General features: G+C 42.0%; 1 long non-coding RNA gene across 1 annotated transcript in view; it reads right to left on the reverse strand.

Annotated features, from left to right (window-relative positions):
• Positions 1-20,256: 20,256 nt before the first annotated feature.
• Positions 20,257-21,452, reverse strand: part of LOC126990938 (uncharacterized) — a 1,913-nt gene continuing 717 nt past the window's right edge. Inside the window, exons 2-3 of the long non-coding RNA XR_007744938.1 lie at positions 21,277-21,362; positions 20,257-20,401 (exon numbers count right to left, since the gene is read on the reverse strand). This is a non-coding gene — a long non-coding RNA (uncharacterized LOC126990938). The remainder of the gene's footprint in view (positions 20,402-21,276; positions 21,363-21,452) is intronic.

Raw genomic sequence — 21,452 nt, forward strand, 5'->3', positions numbered from 1 at the left:
GTGAGGGTGATTTTTCATTTTCGCTTAGAGGGATTCATTAAGAAACATGATCCCAGCTGCTACCAGGTTAATTATTTTTTTTTTTTGTGTGTGTGCAGGAGGACTTGCTCTGCCCCCTTCCAGCACTGCTGATTACTCATTGAACGCCTACAACAGCACGCTTAAAGGTCACAGGTGTTCGCCGTGCCCTGCTACACTATGCACATTGGGAACCCTGTTGTGCTTCAAGGTATGCTACTGCTGCTGCTATTACTTACGAATGTTAAATGGATTTTTATTTATTTATTTATTATTTATTTTATGGGTCTTCGTGGTGCAGTGGTTCATATAGTGTTACATATAGTCCCAGGTCTTTCTCTGCTCTGTGGTGGATAGTGAGTGTTTCCTATGGTATTGGTGTGCTGGATATCCCTTTCACTGGTATTTGCAAATACATAGTCCCAGGTCTTTCTGCTCTGTGGTGATAGTGGAGTGTTTCCCATGGTATTGGTGTGCTGATATCCCTTCACTGGTAGCCTGGCAACATATAGCCCATGTCTTCTCTGCCTCTGTGGTGGACAGGAGTGTTTCCCATGTGGTATTGGTGCTGATATCCCTTCACTGGTAGCCTGGTAACATATAGCCCCATGTCTTCTCTGCCTCTGTGGTGGATAGGAGTGTTTCTATGTGGTATTGGTGTGCTGATATCCCTTCACTGGTAGCCTGGTAACATACACTCCAAGGTGTTTCTCTGCCTCTGTGGTATGGTGAGTGTTTCATGTGGTATTAGTGTGCTGGATATCCTGTTCACTGGTGGCCTGTAACATATAGTCACAGGTCTTTCTGCCTCTGTGGTGGATAGTTGAGGTTTCCTATGTATTGGTGTGTTGGATATCCCTTCACTGGTAGCCTGGTAACATACACCCAGGTCTTTTCTCTGCCTCTGTAGATAGTGGAATGTTTCATGTATTGGTGTTCTGATATCCTTCACTGTAGCCTGGTAACATACACTCCCAGTCTTTCTCTGCCTCTGTGGGGATAGTGGAGTGTTTCCCATGTGGTATTGGTGCTGGATATCCTTCACTGGTAGCCTGTAACACACACCCCCAGGTCTCTTCGCTCTGTGGTGATAGGGAGGGCCTCATGTATTGGTAAAGGATATCCCCATTGGTAGTTTGCACATAGTTACCCCAGGTCTTTCATTCTGTGGTGGATAGCGGAGTGTTTCCATGTGGTATTGTGCTGGATATCCTTCACTGGTAGCCTGGTAACATACACTCCCAGGTCTTTTCTGCCCTGTAGGATAGGAGTGTTTCATGGTATTGGTGCTGATATCCCTTCACCAGTAGCCTGGTAACATACACTCCAGGTCTTCTCTGCCTCTGTGGTGGATAGTGGAGTGTTTCCCATGGTATTGTGTGCTGATATACCACTGGTAGCCTGCGGCCATAATTCCCAGGTCTTTCTCTGCCTCTGTGATGGATATAGTGAGGCTTCATGTGGTATTGGTGTGCTGATATCCTTCACTGGTAGCCTGGTAACATACACCCCAGGTCTTTCTCTGCCTCTATGGATAGTGGAGTGTTTCCTGTGTGTATTGGTGTGCTGGATATACTTTCACTGGTAGCTCTGCAGCATACACCGGTCTTTCTCGCTCTGTGGTGGATAGTGGAGTGTTTCCTATGTGGTATTGTGGTGCTGGATATACCTTCACTGGTAGCCTGCAACATATAATTTGTATCTTTCTTTCAGTTTCTGTGATGGATAGGAGTGTTTTCCCATGTGGTATTGGTGCTGATATCCTTCACTGGTAGCCTGGTAACATACACCCCAGGTCTTTTCTGCCTGTGATGGTGGATAGTGGAGTGTTTCCCATGTGGTATTGGTGTGCTGGATATCCTTCACTGGTAGCCTGATAACATATACTCCCAGGTCTTTCTCTGCCTCTGTGGTGGATAGTGGAGTGTTTCCCATATGGTATTGGTGTGCTGGATATCCTCCCAAGCTGCAGGACTTTACAAATTTTCTTCATTGAATTGTAGCTACAGACACCCCATTCCTATAGGTTGGTGAGGTCTTCTGGTAGGAAACACAGTCAAGGGGCTAATTTTCAAGGTGCAGGGTTAGGAAGGACGACCCCAAGTGAGGCGAGTTTTGTGTGTAAGTCCACTAGGACATTAGGGCTGCCAAAGAAGTTTGTATGGTAACAAGGTTGTAAAGGGTGACTGAGGGGCCAGGCTTAGAGCTGTAACATTGTGTGTTGAATTTAGGCAACAGTCAAAGAATGTATTGTTTATAAGGTATAATATTTGTACAACATTAATCCCCTCACTTAATATACACAATTTTTGCAGAAGAAGACAGGAGGAGGAGGAGGAGAAGAGGAATCATTTGGTGAGTGTTAATTTTTATTTCTGTTTTATTTCTTCCTCCTCTCTCAATCCTTTCCTCTTCTCTGATTCATTTGCATTCTACAATTGTTTCCTTCTCTCTCTGTTCTGCTAAGTCTTCTTCTTCCATTTCAAGGTCATGCTCAACTCCTGCTGTCCCTCAGGTATTCATTTCCCTCAGGTCATCTCGCGAGGACATTAAGTGACAGCCACACTTTTTCCTGAAATGTTTACACTTCTGAGGTGATAGGAGGGAGTTTCAAGGGTTCATTTCAGCATTGCAGTCACTGAGAGTTTGAGATTTTGGAGGATCATGAACGAATCTAACTCCTTACACGCAAAAATTAGCTTCATAAACCTTTTGATCATTCTTAATGTTTTGCTCAAATTTTGTGTTGTGGCCTGGCCTGACATCTGGCCCTGGGGCCGAGACTCTCAAAGCTGTTGAGGAGCCACACCCAGCCACAAGCATGCAATGCCTTCACTATTGGGAGCTTGTAAGCCACACCCACCCACAAACACACAATGCCTTCCTGTTAGGAGCTTTGTAAGCCACACCCCACCCCACAAACACACAATGCTTCACTGTTAGGAGCACATAAACCACCCCTTGAAACACACAATGCCTTCCCACTGAGGAGCTTGTAAGCCCACACACCCTGACACACAATGCACCTTCACTGTTGAACTTGTAAGCCACACCCGCCCCACAAACTACCAATGCCTTCACTGCAATTCTCAGAGATACATGATCGTTACCTAAGTTGGTGGGTCAGGTGCAGCCTTACCTGCTGTACATAAATGCATTATAATTACCTAGTGTTCCCAACATGAAAATAGGAAGAACATGTTTTCAACAAAATAAATCTATCTGTTACAGGAACCAGAGAGGTGCTAAACAATTGGCTTTGAAATAGCTTTAATTCCTTCCCTTCTTCCCTTCCTTCCATTCTATCCCTTCCCTTTCCTTCTCATTCCTTCCCATTCCTTGTCATCACTTCCTCTCATCCTTCCTTCCATCCCCTTCCTTCCCATCTCTTCCTTCCATCCATTTGTCCCATCCTTCCATCCCTTCCATCCCTTCCTTCCCATCCCTTCCATTCCTATTCCTTTATTTCCTTCCATCCCTTCCCCTTTCCATCCTTCCCTTCTCTTCCCTTCCTTCTTTCTCTTCCTTCCATCCTTCCTTTCCTCCTTCATCCCTTCCCTTCCATCCCTTCCTTCCATTCCTATTCCTTCCTTTTCCCTTCCCATTCCTTCCCCCTTTCCATCCCTTCCCTTCTTCCTTCCTTCTCTTCCCTTCATCCCTTCCTTCCCTCCCCTTCCCATCCTTCCCTTCCTTCCTTTCCATCCTTTCTTTCCCATCCCTTCCTTCTCTTCCTTCCTTCCCTTCGCTCCGAGAATTGTAGTATGCTCGAGGAAAAATTACATAGTTTTCAAGTGATTTCCAATAGCCAAGGGTCAACATTTACAAAAAAAGATGGGGCATGTAGAGGTTGGGGGAAATTCTGTCTAAGGGATCAAAGTTCAATGACCTTTTCTAGAAATAAGAATAAAGTTGTCTTTATGGAAAAGATATAGGACATGCACATGTCATTGGAATTTTCACGAGAAATGAATAAAAACCAGGAGGAGACTCCAGGGACTACATCTTGACCTTTTAAATGGGCTCAAAAGGTCAAAATTCTAAATTATCACTAATATACATAAAAAAGAATGCATAGTTTTCCTAGTAAAAGCTTGTTGTAGTTTCATGTGAGAAAAAGTGATCTAGAGGGCTGGGTGTCTACCCCTCCAAGAAAAGAAGAGCTGGGGTGGGGGCTCTCACTGGGCAGCCTAAAGGTCATTGACCCTTTTTGTATTTGTCCAATTTTGTTTTCTGGAGAATATTGATAAAAAGAAAGCGGATGGTAGTTTGTTGTGGAAATGCTTAGTGGGAGGGTGAGAACAGCCTAACTTTGGACCTCCAAAATAAAATAAATGGCCAATTCACTCCGTGAATGTACACAAAAAGGTGCCTGAAAATTGGGTGTAAATTGATCATAGTAACGCGTGTGGTTTGGTGGCTCATCATAAACAGCCAAACCAACCCCTTCAAGGGCCTGCAATTGTCTTCTGTCAGGTCAAATATCTGGCATTGTATCCCATGAGCAGAGCTGTACACAAATGGCACAAACTTTGGAATTCATGCTGAAATGCACCAATACAAATTGAAGCCATTGAAAGACTGAGGTTAACTTACCAAGTGTTGACAAATAAGTAGTTTCCTCTTCATCAGAGCACAACATGCAGAGACACAACACCCAGCAGCAGCATGACCCCAGCCCTTCGAAGGGTTACAGCAACTTCCTTTAAGGAGGTTTGAGACAATGTCAACATCTTAGGTCCAAGTTTGACTGTCCTCCCCCGTCCCCCTCTTCCCTCAGGCGTAAGAACAGAGTGTTAAGATTATGCTACACAGCAATCTGTAGGTGGACTCTCCAGGAGGCTGCAGGGGTTGCTGCATTAAATTCAAGCCTATCAGGATCAATCTTGCAGCTTGCTTCTGAAATTTGCCCCAGGAAAGGAGCTTTCTCTGAAGGAAGTATATCTCCACATGTCACACCTGCATTGCTTTGACACCTGCATGTTTTAGCTCATCGTGGGAGGAATTAGTGTTCTCGATGTATGTGTGTTGGTGACATGTCTTGGAAAATCTCCATTTGTAGATTGTCTCCTTTCGTGTGTCCATGGATACAGTGTCCATTCTTACCTGATATACCATGCATACTTGAACAAAAGATCCAGTTTCATTCAGTAATTCCCTACTGACGATATATCCTACCAGGCCATCCATGATGGGAACAGATTTGTGCAGTAGACGGGTCGGTGGTACACGAGAAGTATTAATAATCTTGGGCAGCAACAACTTAACAGCTTCAGGAGTGCTCCCACACTTTTGACAAGTTCAGATAGCTGTCTTGACGACCAGTGTATCTTTTTCATTGCAGTGTCAGCTGATAATCTTGATAAATCTTCTTTGTTCTCTTCTTTGTTCTCCTCATTGACAGAAATTGTTTCCCTATCCACACAGTCAGTTCTGAGTGGGACTCCCCAAATTATGAGATATTATTTCTGCCTGCCATTGTACGCATGTGCATTCATGATCTCTGTGGATCCCTTCCATCACACACTAGTATTGCTACCATCAATGAACGCTTCCCTGAACATAGCTATCAGCTGTGGCCTTGATGCTTCCTCCATTTTCACTAATTTGAAGAGTAACCATCCCCCCATCCTGTTTTCCATGTCCAGGCCAAAGAGCACCCTGCCAAATTCAATGCTTTACCAATAAAGAAGAGTCATCTATTTGTATTAACAGGGACTCTCCCCTAAGCCACTTCAATGTAAGCACCAGAAGTTTTCCCACCATCTCTTCACATCTCTCATCTGTCATCACCTAGCAATCCAACATTGCACGACCTCAAAACAGATACAGATTGTTCGGCCAAGGATCGGCAACTTTATGCAGACTGTTACCCTTGAGACCTCATCTCAGAATGAACTATCATACGTTGAAACCCACCTTAATTTACAACATATTGTTCCTCATCTTTACTAAATCAAGACTTGTGTTTTTGGGTTTTGCTTTATTAAACATAGAAAGCTCAATGACCTTTGATCTCTTCAAACCACTTATTCACTTTTTTTCCCAAGCAGCCATGGGAGACTCAAACAGGGTCATTATTTTTTTGCATGAAATATTATATTCCTCCTGAGATGAAGATAACTAACAAATTCTGGTGTGTTGAATATTTTGACCTCAATTTCAGAGGTAATATATTGTTTTTTTGTAAGTGGTTTACATTTCCGATCTTTCCATGACACCCATTCTGTTCATTTTGACACTATACCAAGATCAGCCATTTATGACGTTTCATTTTGCCGAGAATAGAGATTTGGACCTTTAACGAAGGTCGTTGACCTTTGACCCCTGTAGAGAGAATTCCCCAACCTCTACATGTGCCTATCTTCTTTTTAGTAAGTATGTTGAGTCCCTTAGCTGGTGAAATCAGTTGTTGAAAAATGATTTCATCAAATTTTTCTCCCCAGATTTAGTGGATATTTTTCTAATTTTGGAGTTTACTAGTGACGTATTTTTGCAATCCAGGATCACCAATGTGTCGCTGCCTCCGCCGTTGCATAGCGTGAGTCATTAAAATCCTGCCCAGTGGTTTTCCAGGAAGGGTTCTCCTGTAACCTCTTCTATGGAAGAGTAAGTAGCATCTGACAACCTGTTATAACTGTATTATTGGATTGCTCCTCGGCTGGCTGGAGGAGAAGGCGACACTCTAGGAAGCCAAGGTGGGTCGGTTCGATTGACGAGTTGCCGCATACCGGCCTCGGTGAAAGCTCTGTATGTCACATTACCGAAGCGATGGCTGTCTGGCCGTAGTCCATGCGCAGGGGATTCCACACACTCCACTAAGTCTCCTGATTGGCCTCGCCCAGCTGAAGTTACCAGTCTTTGCCGGACAAAGCCGACTCGGCTTTCTTCATGGCCCCCAGCCGATGTAACTCTTTACAGTCTCGTCATTTTCCATCCACTTTCTCTTTGATTATGTGCAGCCTCAACCTTACTCTGTCTCGAATGCCGTCCAGCCTGACCCCAATGTTGTCACTCCGTGTCATGAAGTCGCTCGAGCCCTCTCCAGAATTGTTGTTCCTCGAAGTTGCAGGATCCTGATTTCGATAAGCGTCAGCGGTCGATGACAGGCGGTCCAGATGTGTTGGCCCCATTCTGACGTTCAGCTTCACTCCGTTGCTCTGCGTATCCAGCCGTCTGTCCCCCGTGGGTGAAGGGTAGCATGACAGCCCGGTAGTCCGGCTTATCCCACACTTTCACCCCTCTCTCGCAAGACGTTGGCATCCCTGGCGAGTGTAGTGAAACACTTGGAATGCTGCCGGGGAAATCGTCGCCGAAGGTTAGCGTCGAGGCGGCACCTCTTGCCCAGGCGAACTTCGTCAGGCGCGGAAGTCCATCATTACGTAGCTTCCCGCTGCCGCCAGTCAGGGTCCAGCAAAACAGCGTCTCAAAAGGCTGCTTTACTGCAGGTATGGAGGCACGACCTGCCAACTTGATCAAGCATCTCCTGTGCATCTCAATGGAATGGAATGGAGTTACAAACCCAACAACAACACATAACACTAATAACCACAATAAATTAACCCTCTTTGATCATTCAATAGGCTGTGATGCTAACTTTGTCCTGGAAGATTCTGTTTCCTCCATTTAAAGCAGTTGGGTGTAGAATAGTTCAATAGTGCCATATTATAGAGGATAAATAGCATTATTGTAGTGTCCAAAAATGTCTGAAAAACTAACATTACTATCATTTATATCCATGAACCTGATTTCGTACAAACTATTTTAGCATAAGAATGTCTGGCTGCCTCCACATCAGGCCCCTTACTATTTTGAAAGTGGGAGGACGCATGTATCGTGATGCGGTTGTGTTCAGTTAGCAGATTGGCTCCCTATGAACACTCATGTGGGAGCACATCTTGCATCGCTGGAGTATTTCTTTGTTATATATGCCGTAGATTACTGCACAGACTACATATTACGCAACTTGAAACATGGAGTGTCATCCCTAGAGCTCAAGAATTTCTTTGCTGTAGCTTCTACATTTAGGATTCCTATTACTAATTGTTTGAGAAGGTTTCGTGTCTTAACCGCCCCGTTGTTTTTCTCCTTTCTTACCCTCTTCAACTGAATGAGAGCATGCTTACCCCCCAGCAGATCATTCATACATAGAAATTACCCTTAGTACTAACTTGAAAAATGGCAGATAGACGGCTTTAACCCAGTAGCAGCAGGGATCATGTTTCTTAAATGAGGGTCCCTCTAAGAGGTGAGAAAAATGAGAAAAAATCACCCTCACACAAACCATTTCATAATTTATATCAAAGCATTTGTGATCAGATTATCAACATCATCTATTTGGGGGGGTTATATCTTGGCTTTCAATTTGGCCCGTCACTGCTACACGGTAAAATACAAATTTGGCCCATCCATACTTACGGTAAAGCCTAGAGTTGGCCCATCACTGCTACGGTAAAGCCACAAATTTGTGCCCGTCACTGCTGCCTACACAGTGGGCCTAAATTTGACCGTCTTTACTTTCACACAGTAAAGCCACAAATTTGTTGTCTTTGCAGCAAGCCACAAATTTGGCCCGTCCTGCTACACGGTAAAAGCCTGAAATTTGACCCGTCACTACTTTTTACATTGACCTAGAATTGGCCCGTCACTGCTACTGATAAAGCCACAAATTTGTTACGTCCATACTCTTCACAGTAAAATACAAATTTGACAATCACTGCTACACGGTAAAGCCATTTATTTTAAAATCACTGCTACACCGGTAAAACCACAAATTTGGCCCAAATCACTGCTACGTTAAAGCCACGATTTGGCCAATCACTGCTTTTTTCTACGATAAAGCCACAAATTTATTGCGACATCACTGCTACACGAGTAAAGCCACAAATTTGGCCCGTCGCTGCCTGTCTGGGTATAGCTCACTATAAGGAAGAAAATTATTTATTTTGAGAACTCAACTTCCTATGGCAACATGAGCAGCATGTAATTAAACATCCAAGATAGTTTCTCCTCTCATAGAACAATTAACTTTCTTCACACGACCATATTATATTAGTAATTGTACTATTAAGCATATTTATTGTAGGCTACACTGTAACAGCAACTGTATTTTGTAATATTAACCGCTTTACATTATACTAGAAAATCCAGCTTATTAGGTAATAATTTGAACATCTCTCCCCGCTTTCATTCCTGATTTATATTGGTCTTCCTTCCTCGATATCTTCTCCATGAAGTCAATAACCCTTCAGTAACTCTTAAAGACAGTCAGCGGACATCAATGAAAGATATAAAGATGCCTCAGATTTTTACAAGGCCCCGAGTTTGATTGATACATAGTTCCGTTTAACGAATTAGAAGCCTCAGGATTTTGTCTGAATTAGATGTGAATAACCGGACTGTACTCCCAATAAATACCCAAATTCGGGCAGGAGCTTCCATTGGTGCAGTGGTTAGCACACTCGGCTTTCTCAACCAGAGGAAGCCTGGGTTTGATTCCCGGGCGGGTGGAAAGATTTGGCCTGCTTTTCCGATACCCTACGCCCCTGTCCACTTCAGCAATGTGTACCAGGTATTAATCAGGGGTTGTGTCCCGTCTCCTGGGATCTGTTCCCTTCTCCCTATAATTCCTTACCCTCCTGTCTCTCTCTCGGCATATGACTACACAGATGTTGCGCTTTGCCACTACAAACAAAACTTTCCAAAACTTTTCCCAGAATTTTGGTCCTGAAGATAACATAAGAACATAAGAACACTTGAGGGTCTGCAGAGCCAGTGAAACACCTGTACGAACACCTCCTTTACTGCAGCCAAAAGTCACTCATTCCTGAACCGTCCCATCTCCACGGTGATTGAACACGATACAATTCAGGCCGACAATCAATCAAAGATTTTTAACCAGCAGCCTGTAGACTTCACCTCTACAGGCAGGTGTTCAGGGAAATTTGTGGAGCGAATCACAGAATCTATTGTTATTGAAAAATTTGCATGCTTCATTTCTTAAACTAAATTTCTTTATCGTTGAAACCTCCCCCTTAAACCTTAGCTTATTATTGAGGTGATCCCTATTCATTCTTCTTAGATTCACAATTATGCCACAAAAAACTTTCTTTATGTTTCTTTTCTAAAGATTCCTCCTAGTCTTCCATATTTAATATGGAAGACCTTTTTCTAAAATTAGCTTTTTGCCCCACAACAGAAAAAACTTCAATTTCTCAATCTTGAAAATTATAATTAATCTCCTTCTCCATCTCTTTTGAGAACCTTCTCAGGAATCTTCCAACTTGTCAGTAAAAGTAGATTTCCACTATCTTGATATGGTGTTGCTTGCCTCCCACTGGAGGCACTTCTCTCAACTTTGATCCTTGTCAGGAGAAAAATGATTTGAACTCTCTTCATAAAGAATTGAAAGCTCCTTCTGGCCCAACCTTCCTAGCCATGGCTCCTCTGTGTTTATTTATTTGCCTTGTTCAGACTAATTGTCTTTAATAATTTTTAAGGACTTTTCCTCCTGTATGTGTTTAGTAGATCTGGGCACATATTGACACGCCATATCTCCTCCACTGGCAGAGTCATAACGTTGGGATGGGCCAAACACACCAGACATGTGTTTGTGAATCTGGAGCACATAATACACACACCAATATCTCCTCCACTGTGAGTCATAACGTTGGGATGGGCCAAAACACACCAAACATGTGTTTAGTAGATCTGGGCACATAATGTATTTTCGCACTATCTCCCTCCACTGTGAGTCATAACGTTGGGATGGCTCAACCACCCCACACCAAACATGTATTTGGCCATTTTAGTTCCCCAAGCTTTGCCTTGATGCCTTTTATTGTGAAACCATTACAAACACAGTCAATTACGTACTTTAGCAGTAACTTTCGTCCAGTGGTCACCTACTTCCCTAACTTTGTTAGGAAGTACCTAGAGACATCTCTCTCTATTTAATCCTTTTTATGTGCTCCAAATACTCACTTATAATTTTTAGACTCTGCTGTTGCTTTATTATTCAGTCCCTATGTATTTTGCAGTTTAAGAACTCTTTATACTGAGAAATTAACTGGTGCCATCCATTCCATGGTTTTCCTTCTATCACCTTACAAGTAGCCACTGACTGCTTACTGGCAGAGAGTGGGCGCAGTACTGAAAAAAAAATCAGCAGTGCGGCTGTGGTAGTGCGGTACTTTTTTTCCGGAGTGGTGCGGTCATTTTTTCTTTTCCCCAGTGCGGTACGCGAGTGTTGCGAGTACTATGCAGATGGTAGTCAAAATAAAAAATATCTTGAGTGGCTGTCCTGGCCTGTCCAAACGAAACGTAACTGATAAAAGATCAAGTGGCTACCCTGGCTATCAAACAAAGAAACATGCGCCCGATAAAAAATGAAACATCTGCCAGCACCACGGACGGGTCCAGAGGTTGAAATGTCCGGCACCGCTTGCGCGGAGTTAAAAGAAGACTGGCAGCGAGGTGGATTTAGTCTGTCTATTTAGTATTTAATTGCCCCGAACAATAACTGAAACGAAGTCAGAATGATTGAATCACTGATTCTGATGACTGATTGAGTCGATTACTGCAAGTAAAAGTTTTCTGTGAGCAGCAGCAGCAGCAACAGCATGCCGCCGCGTGGTAAATGCCGTCTTTGATAGTTTTCAAAGTACGCAGGATTTTTTAGTGTGGTCGCGGTGATTGCATTATTTTTATAAATCTTGCGGTAGTGCTGTTGTGCAGTATTGCTTTTTTAATAGTACTGCCGCTTTTCGTGCCGCATTGCCTCTGCTTACTGGCTCTGTTATGCCACCAACAGCATGATTTCACCAGCACATCATATAAATCTCATATCCATGGATTTGTTGTTGTACTTTACTAATGTTGAATGTTGAAACACTCATCAAGGATCTTGTGCCAAAAGGTCTCCGTTGAATTATAATTGTTATTGCTTGCTATTAATGGCCAGATATTGAAGGCACTCATCGGATCTTGTGCAAAAGGTCTCCGTTGAGGTAATTTGTTGTTGGCACTTTACTATTGGCCAGATATTGAGCACTCATCGAGATCTTGTGCCAAAGGTCTCCGTTGAGTATAATTTGTTGGCACTTTACTAATGGCCAGATATTGAAGAGCCTCATCAGGATCTTTGTGCCAAGGTCTCCGACAATTATAATTTGTTGTTGGCACTTTACTAATGGCTGAATGTTAAGAGAGAGCACTCATCGAGGATCTCACGCTTATTACCGTTATAAAAAAGCTCTCTGTTGAAGTGTAATCTTATTTATTGTGTCAGTTTTTCTTATACACTTTTGAGCCTTTTTCCGTAGAGCTGATGTTTATGGAAGAAATTGGTATACATTGACCCCCTCTTGGCATCAACCTTTGTCCTTTTCCAATTCCCCTCTTAAGTGCTATAGTAACTAACAACTTCAATGCTGTGGGCCCTACGAGAAGCTCCCAAACCATCCCAAGACTCGGCCCAGCTATTATTCTAGGTTATTTCACAATAGTACTTGAAGAATATATTGAAAGCTTCCCTCATATTCAGTATTTGTCATTCTTGGCTGTGACTGGCCTGCATGTCGTGTGGACCTCTTCATACTATTAGTCTGCTTTGTAACAGCTTTATAAATATACTGCACACCATTTGAAGCTGATGCTTCATTTTTGTTCATATTCTTTGATTATTTTTATACATTTTCATATTAATTTTTTTCACTGTTAGCCTCCCAAGTGCAGGACTTTACGTTTTTCTTCATTGAATTGTAGCAGCCACTTTTTGTTCCATTCCTGTAGCTTGGTGATGTCTTCTTATAGGAATTTCTGCACTCAAGGGGTTAACTCATGAATGAACTGACTAACTAACTAGCTGACTAACAGGGACCCTGGCTTCCATAAACTTCATATTAACCCAAGACTCTCAGCTCACTATTCTCAGGTGCTTTTGCTTCCCACATCTTTATTTCCCAGTGCCAAAAAGGAGATCAATCGAGCTCTAATGGGTGTGTTTTTTAGGTTCATGGTACAGAAGAAAGTTCAGATTACCAGCAGGGTCATGAAACTACCCCTGGGAAAGCTTTGTTAAATGTGTGTTTCTCTTCATGGTACAGAGGGAGGGTTGAACTACCACCTTGGTCATAAAACTACCCCTAGGAATGAAAGCCTTGTCCAATGTGTGTTTCTCTTCATGGTACAGAGGGAGGGTTTAACCACCACCAGGGACATTAACCTACCCCTAGGAATGAAAGCCTTGTCAAATGTGTGATTCTCTTCATGGTACAGAGAGAGGCCTAAAACTTTTACAAAAGCCATATCAAATCTGTGTGATTAGGTTCATGGGTTCCAGGGTCACAAAACTACCCTGGAAATGTCAAAGACTCCACTGAAAGCCTTGTCAAGTGTAGGTGCGTGTGTGGCAATGTTTAATGGTATGAACCTGCCCCTTCCCCATACCCAAGATGAAGAAGGCAGTCTCCTAATGCTTTTACCGGTGCATTGCGTTTGGTTATGTATTTATATTCCAAGTGCACTGTAGTCTAGGAAGACCTGTTGAGTCCACAGGAGATTTTGTGGCCTCCTTGTAGTCAGTGGGCGTAAAGACAACTCCCTCGTTCATTGTTTTCCCTCTGTGTGGCCAAAGGTACGCGTGTTTCTCTTCAAGGTGCAGAGGAAGGGTTAAACTACCACCAGGGTTCATTGTGTTCTCTGTGTGGCCAAAGGTACAGTCTTAGGCCATGTAGTAATGGTGGACACAGCACTGTTACTGTGTGTAGACAACTCCTTTGCTATTTATCTTGATGTTGGTGGAAGGCACAGCTGCAGGCCATGAAGGTGTGTGGCGTTAAGCCTCATCCCCTGATTTGGTTTGTCCTGATGAGCTTATCAAAGTATTATAGTTTTATTAAAGAGGATACATGTATATGGTGGTGGGACTCAATTTTAAGCAACAGGTTCTCTCACTGGACTGGCTAACAATGGGTTCAACATGTCAGTTAGAAGCAAACCATGATGCTGGTTGGCCTGACATAGTAAAGATTGATCTTTGGGTTGCTAAGCAGTCTAGCAAGTGAAATTATTGATTTTAGTTATTTTCCAACTTTAAAAAAGTCCAAATCTTCTAATGGTTAAAGCTTAATTAATGCTGAGCGGACAGTATATGCTTAGGTGACTATTAAAATGTTTGGGTTGTTGCAAATGTTATTATCCAATAGAGTCAGACTATAACCGTTGTGATAATGCTGCCAACATTTTATAGCCACTGTTTAAAATTATAAAATATTTATTTTCTGTGTGCTTCAAACTTTAATTAGTTTATTAGTAATGCTTATTTTTAAAAATATTATTTTTGCATCTATTACAACCTTTACTTAAATACTGTCATAGTAGAAATGTTGAATTCTGCATTTATCAGTCATGTTGCCTTTCTGAAAAGGAAAAATATTAAGGAAAATTTCAAAGCTTAAGTCTTTAGTCATGATCTTTCAGCCTTGCCTTCTTCCACTTTAAAGTCTATTTTCAACAAAAGAGTTGTCAAACATATACGATTGATCAGAATGCATCAATAATAGTCTATTGGGCTTATTTTGTGTCTCCGCCCTATGCCCTTATATTTATGATATCTAAACGGGTTATCAAGTGATCTGACATATTTAAGATCACCATTCCTTACGCGCCGTGATGCGTGACTACAGAAAAACAATGGTTTCAGCCTCAAAAAAATAAAATAAAATAAAATAAAATCCAAACCAGCTACAGTGGTCTGAAGATCATTATGAGCCCTGGGAGGTCTCTGAGGTTATCACAGCGTGACAGCTGGCCTGTCTTTCAGGAAGACACAGGTGTGACAGCTTGGTTGCCGAAGCAAACAAACCAGCTGGCAAGCGGTTGCTGGTCGGTGTAGCCTTTGTAACGGCGCTCTCGTTAAATCGCAGGATGCCACATTGGTCTTGAACCCGTGTTCGGCTCCGTCCCGACATCCAGTCTGGTTTTAGTCGTGTTTTGACTCTAAAAAGCCAGCAACAGATCTGTGAGGGTTTACCAAAATAAGTTATAAGTAAAAGGTGTTCATGGGGGAAAATTGAGAACCTCGATTTAAGCTGACAGTAACAACCGCTTTCCCAGATTAAAGAAATTCCAAGAACAGGTTCTTGCGAACCGGCTGAATCCCATCACTGTATGTATGTATATAACTAGGATGTCAACAATTCCTCCTATTCATGTTCTGAAATGCAAATTTACTCCTCGAAACTAGCTTCTGCGTAATAAAACCTATTAATCCAGAAGAAAACGAGCGCTGCAATGATGCCCGACGAAAGTGTAAGATATTCCAGGGTGGCCCATGGACTACAGGTAGAGTTAGATAGCAGATGAAGAAGATATGACCTAAATTTTAGTGTACAAGTCTACTTTTTGCGAGACTCAACGCCACACCGGGTAGACATGGCAGGCAGGGTGAAGCTCCCTGTGGGTACACTCACCAAAAACTTCTCCATGCAATAATAACTGAGATAAAACATAGTACTTTTGAGACACCTCCCAGTGTGTCAGCCTTGTGTACTCTTACTATGCTAAGGTGCATGAAGTGGCAGTATTAGGCATCACTTACGTATCCATAATATAATAATTGGTTGTGCTGATAATTCCTCATCATATAGGTGTTTTTTCCCATACGTATTGTATGCTGTCATTCTGGTGGTGGGTACTGGTGGCAGGCACACCCCTCATACTCTTGCCTGGCCAAGTAACAGCCAATCATTGCACTGAGGCCATGAAGGTTTGCTTCTGCCTTGCCAGTGCTCGGGAGTGCAGGAAAACAGTATCTGTGCACCTCACATCACCATGAAGTATTAACTGCCAGATAAAGCTTTTGAAGAACTTTTCTGGGAGTTCTCACCTGCAGGGTAGCTGCATCTACAAACACAGACGCAGTAACATCACCATGAACCTGAGAAACATCATTTGAAGAACAATTTGAAGAACACAGCACAGCGAGGTGACAGTGGGAAGAACAAATCATTATTGAAACACACAGGGAGCCGGCGTCTCAGGCCACCATACAGCTGGCGCTCTGCCGGCTTCCCGAAACCACCCACTTCACCCAACGACAGCACCACGCCAAAGGCTATAAGGACGAGAATCATGTAAACGGAAGCCATGTAGAATAACACTACTCATGAATATTCACTCTTATGTAATATAACCATAGAGGATGTGACAATATCATAGGGTTAGGAGTGCACCCTCAGGGCAGGAGCCTTTTGTACCCTGTCAATAGTTATGACTTAGTAATGACGTATAATGACGTAGGCAATCGCCCATATAAGGGGTTCCTCGAGTACTGGGGCAGAACTAGAAATAATTCTGACCGACACTCACGTGTCCCTCTAAATTTTAGACACAATATGTGTCGTGTGTTCATCTACGCTGTCGTGAGTAGAAAGTGAAGTGTTGTAGGTACCGTAAAGGAAAGCGCACTAGTGTCCATTGTGTATAGTGGTATTGTTTAGATTATAAGAGTATATATATCCAGTGTATGTATAATAAGAAATAGTTAGAATTGCAACTAGTATTGAAGTAGGACGATACTTGTCCCTTAACAGGCAGTGTGCGAGGCCTGACGACCCGCTGGGTCTGATTGAAGTGTATTTTGTATTTTATATTATTCTTGTTATTCATAATGTTAAGATAGGTTAAATTAAATATAAAAAAGCGACAACATTTCATCACCCCAACTACGAGCTCCTTCAAATACTCTTGAAGTACCAGAACATTAAGTCAGTTGTCGCAGGTACAAATCAGTCTTAAATCTCCTTGAGAGCCCGGTAGTGGGCCACAACACTTCAAAAGCCTTGCCAGATGTGTGTGTTTGGCCGCATATGCCTAAAACGTCAAGGATTATGATGAGACCAAGAAGACAGCCATATATATGTGCACACTGTTAACTTGACTGTAGATAGAAAGAAATATAAACTTGTTTTTAGCGTACAAAGAAAATACCTTCATTCGCCACGTGACATCTACAAGAAAAAAATAGTCATTTGTCTTGTGTTACAGAATGCATGTTATAGGTCAAGGCTAGCAGTGATACTTAGCATACACAGGTAGGTCTTGCAGTATTCCAGATAGTGTTAGAAAACTGAGAACACTGCACAGTCACAACGCTGTCGGTCAAGGTGGAAGCAGAGTGAGGGGTTATGTGCGGTGATTGGCTGCCACAGAGCTGGTCAAGAGAAAGAGAGAGGAGGCTTGACCACCTGTAATATCCTACTGAAACAGACTGTACCTACCACAGAGTCACTGACAAAAGGTCCTCAATGCACTAAACAGATTATAGACAATTACCTTGTTGGGACTGTGCTCTGTATGCAGAGATACTGTAAGACATTCCACTCATGACATTGATAGCTATTCTGAGACGCTGCCGACTCTCACACCAGTTATTTCTAAATGTCAAAAAAGAAAATGTGTTCTCAGGAGTATTTTTTAGAGTTATGGGTACAGGAGCCTTGTCAGACTCCCACCAGGGTCAAAACACTAGCCATGGAAAGGCCCACAACTACCAAAGCCATGTTAAGTATGTGTGTGCTTGGGTGCAGAAACCTTTGATAACATGGACCATTCTCAGGCAGTTTAAATGCTGGGGTTGACCTCATCCTTATTCATTGCCAGTAAAAGTATACAGAATTATAATATCTGGCAAAATTAATACGTAAAGGACATACTGCACCAGCGTGGATAGCTATACGATATATGACGATGATAGGTATTTATTTAATAATGAGTGTATGCACCCCTGCCTGTGATTACACTGTTAAAATCTGCTGCGAGGCTTTGAGGCCTGTCACTAGTGGAGCCTGTGGCCACATGTCTGCAGACCCATTCATACGTTAGAGATGGAAACACCTGTCGGCTGTGCTATTTGACGATGACTGAGGCCTTCACCGTCAAGGATAATGATGACTTTGTGCTGGTCTTGTGGGGTCTACATTGCCACTAACTTGAGCAGAGAGAGAGAGAGAGAGAGAGAGAGACCTTTCCTAAGAGTGGGGAAAAACTACCACCTACCTCCTCCTCCTCCTCTTCTCCTCTTCCTCTTATTTGCCTTTTTCTTCAAGCCTGTAATAATTGCAACACCCAATTAGTACTGTATGCTGGGACATGAGAAAATTATTTTAGTTGTAAAACCAGAAAAGAAAGTCCTTGACTCGGGTTTAGCAGGCGTGCCCTAACACCTGTACCCATTTGAGTGACCTGCCAGGCTTTATACAGGGAGGGCAGACCACTCAGGGACAGAATAAGGCAACACTGGGGCCAACTTACCTAACAGTACATTTTGTCTGGGTGTGCCATCCAGGCTACCCACCTTCAAGGCTATTACTGATGCTTGTACAGATGGTGCAAGAGAATCAAACCCCAAGCAGGCCACGACCACCTGCAGGGGGACTTACATTGGGATGTTTGTTTTTGCCTGCTACTGTCTATAGCTATGTTTAAGACCACGCTGTGAATATATATCATGTTCCTGGTCATGGCTCACTCACTCACTCACTCTGTAAGGAATATATATATATATATACTCCCATATATATATCATACTGGTGCCTGCTACTGTCTATAGCTATGTTTTATGACCATGTGAATATATATCATGTTCCTGGTCATGGCTCACTCACTCACTCACTGTGTAAGGAATTGGGTTCATATACACCCCAGGAACGTCATACTGGTGCCTGCTACTGTCTATAGCTATGTTTAAGACCACGCTGTGAATATATATCATGTTCCACTACTCACTGTGTATATATATATATATATATATATATATATATATATATATATATATTATATTGCAATAGTATATCATGCATATATATATATATATATATATATATATATATATATATATATATATATATATATATATATATATATATATATATATATATATATATATATTATATTTATATAACTTATTGCATGATATATATATATATATATATATATATATATATATATATATATATATATATATATATATATATATATATATATATATATATATATATATATATATATATATATATGGTATATTTATGGCTAACTTATTGCATGATATACTTATTGCATAGTATTGCAATAATATATATATATATATATATATATATATATATATATATATATATATATATATATATATATATATATATATATATATATATATATTTATGGCTAACTTATTGCATGATATACTTATTGTATATTGCAATATATATATATATATATATATATATATATATATATATATATATATATATATATATATATATATATATATAAACCCATATACTTTATCAACTTATTGCAATATGCCATACTAGTTTTTCTAAATACAAAATTATTTTTTTTTGTCAATTATTTATTTTAAAGCAAGTTACAGCTTTTTTTTTTTCGTTTTCAAGATGTTATTGAGCCGTAAGGTGATATATCTAGTTGCTTTGATCTGGTGATAGTTTTCTGCACAATGAACGGTTAAACCACCCATGAAAACCCGGTTAGCCTTCTGTGGCCTTTGGGAAACAGTCATAACAGCTTTTCAAACAATTCTGCAAACTGTGGCATCATTAAGTTCAAGAATAGAGGCTTTATTCAGAAGGTAATTCCTGGTACAGTAAGCAGTATAATCTGACTTACAGTTGACTACACAGACTCTGGAGATAGAGAGCAAAGATCCGCACTCGTAGCTCACCCAAACAGGTCCCAATGTTAGGTACCACATACCCGTAACTGCATATACGTAACCTATACAGAACACTACACACTTCCCTTCAGTACCAGGAGGCTGCTGGGTCCCCACACGGTACAATAATTTCATGTTTAAAGAGAAAGAAAGATGCTTGGCGTGAGAACAGGGTAACTTTTGATATGAATAGTGGCACTGTACGGAAACATCTGAACATGGACTGGGGCTTTCAGAAGGTGCACCCGAGGAGAAAGACTTCACTAGCAGATGCTTGGCGTGAGAACAGGCTAACTATAGCAAGGACAAACACATATCTCTCACCCCTTCACTCTTGTCACCCCTTCCTCACCCCTTCACTCTTGTCACCCTTCCTCACCCCCCACACATCACTCACCCCTTCACTCTTGTCACCCTTCCTCACCCCCCTATAGCAAGGACAAACACATACCTCTCACCCCTTCACTCGGGTCACCCTTCCTCACCCCCCACACATCACTCACCCCTTCCTTGGTACAGGTGCACATGACACAGGGTGATATGCGCTCGGCTGCCCCGATGTCAATATCAGTCTTGCCGACCCCACATGACACGCGCTCCTTCCACAGCTCCGGGTTGATCCCCGGCAGGTCAAGGTGGGACACACGAGGGTTCCTGAAACATCAATGGGATCATCACAGTGTCTGGTTGGTGGGATGAGAAGTTTCCGCCTCCCATGTTGACAAGTTCCAGAGGTCAAAAATGAGGTTAACTGGGTTCTCATGTCTGTGTTTTGGGGTTCCTGGTACAGAGAAAGGGTCAAACTACCACTGGGGTCATAAACTCCCCCTGAAATGCCCTGAACTCGTATGAAAGCCTAGTCCAATATGCGTGTTCTTAGGTTCTTGGTACAGAGAAAGGGTCAAACTACCACTGGGGTCATAAAACTACCCCTGGAAGTGCCCAAATCTCCTATGAAAGCCTTGTCAAATATATGTTTTCTTAGGTTCACAGTACAGATGGAGGTTCATACTACCACCAGGGTCATGAAACTACCCCTGGAAATGCCCTGAACTCCTAGGAAAGTCTTGTCAAATATATTTCTTAGGTTCACAGTACAGATGAAGGTTTAAACTACCACCAGGGTCATAAAACTATCCCCGGAAATGCCCCAAACTCCTATGAAAGTCTTGTCAAATATATTTCTTAGGTTCACAGTACAGATGAAGGTTCAAACTACCACCAGGGTCATAAACTCCCCCTGAAATGCCCCAAACTCCTATGAAAGTCTTGTCAGATATGTTTCTCAGATTCATGGTACAGAGGAAGGTTCAAACTACCACTGGGGTCATAAAATACCCCTGAAAATGCCTACAACTCATACGAAAGCCTAGTCAAATATATATAAGTTTTACCTGACTTCTGGACATTGAACGGAAAAAACACCCAAGAAAACCCGGATAATCTTCTCTGTGGCCTTGGGAAACAGTTGTAATGTGAGCCTGTGACCTTTAACAATACTGACCTAACCCCCAAACAGTCTCACTTACAGGAAGGGGTCAGGAAGGTCAAAGACGGACCGCTGCTCACTCTCCACATTATCACAGTTATCGCAGAGCATCTTGGCAAGCGTGACCTGCAAGAATTACACACGTTAGAATTATTACTTACGACACAAGCAAAGAACTTATTGACAGACTGGTAGAAAACACTCATTCAGACTTAC

The sequence above is a fragment of the Eriocheir sinensis genome, unplaced genomic scaffold (assembly GCF_024679095.1).
Source record: "Eriocheir sinensis breed Jianghai 21 unplaced genomic scaffold, ASM2467909v1 Scaffold227, whole genome shotgun sequence".
Lineage (NCBI taxonomy): Eukaryota > Metazoa > Arthropoda > Malacostraca > Decapoda > Varunidae > Eriocheir > Eriocheir sinensis.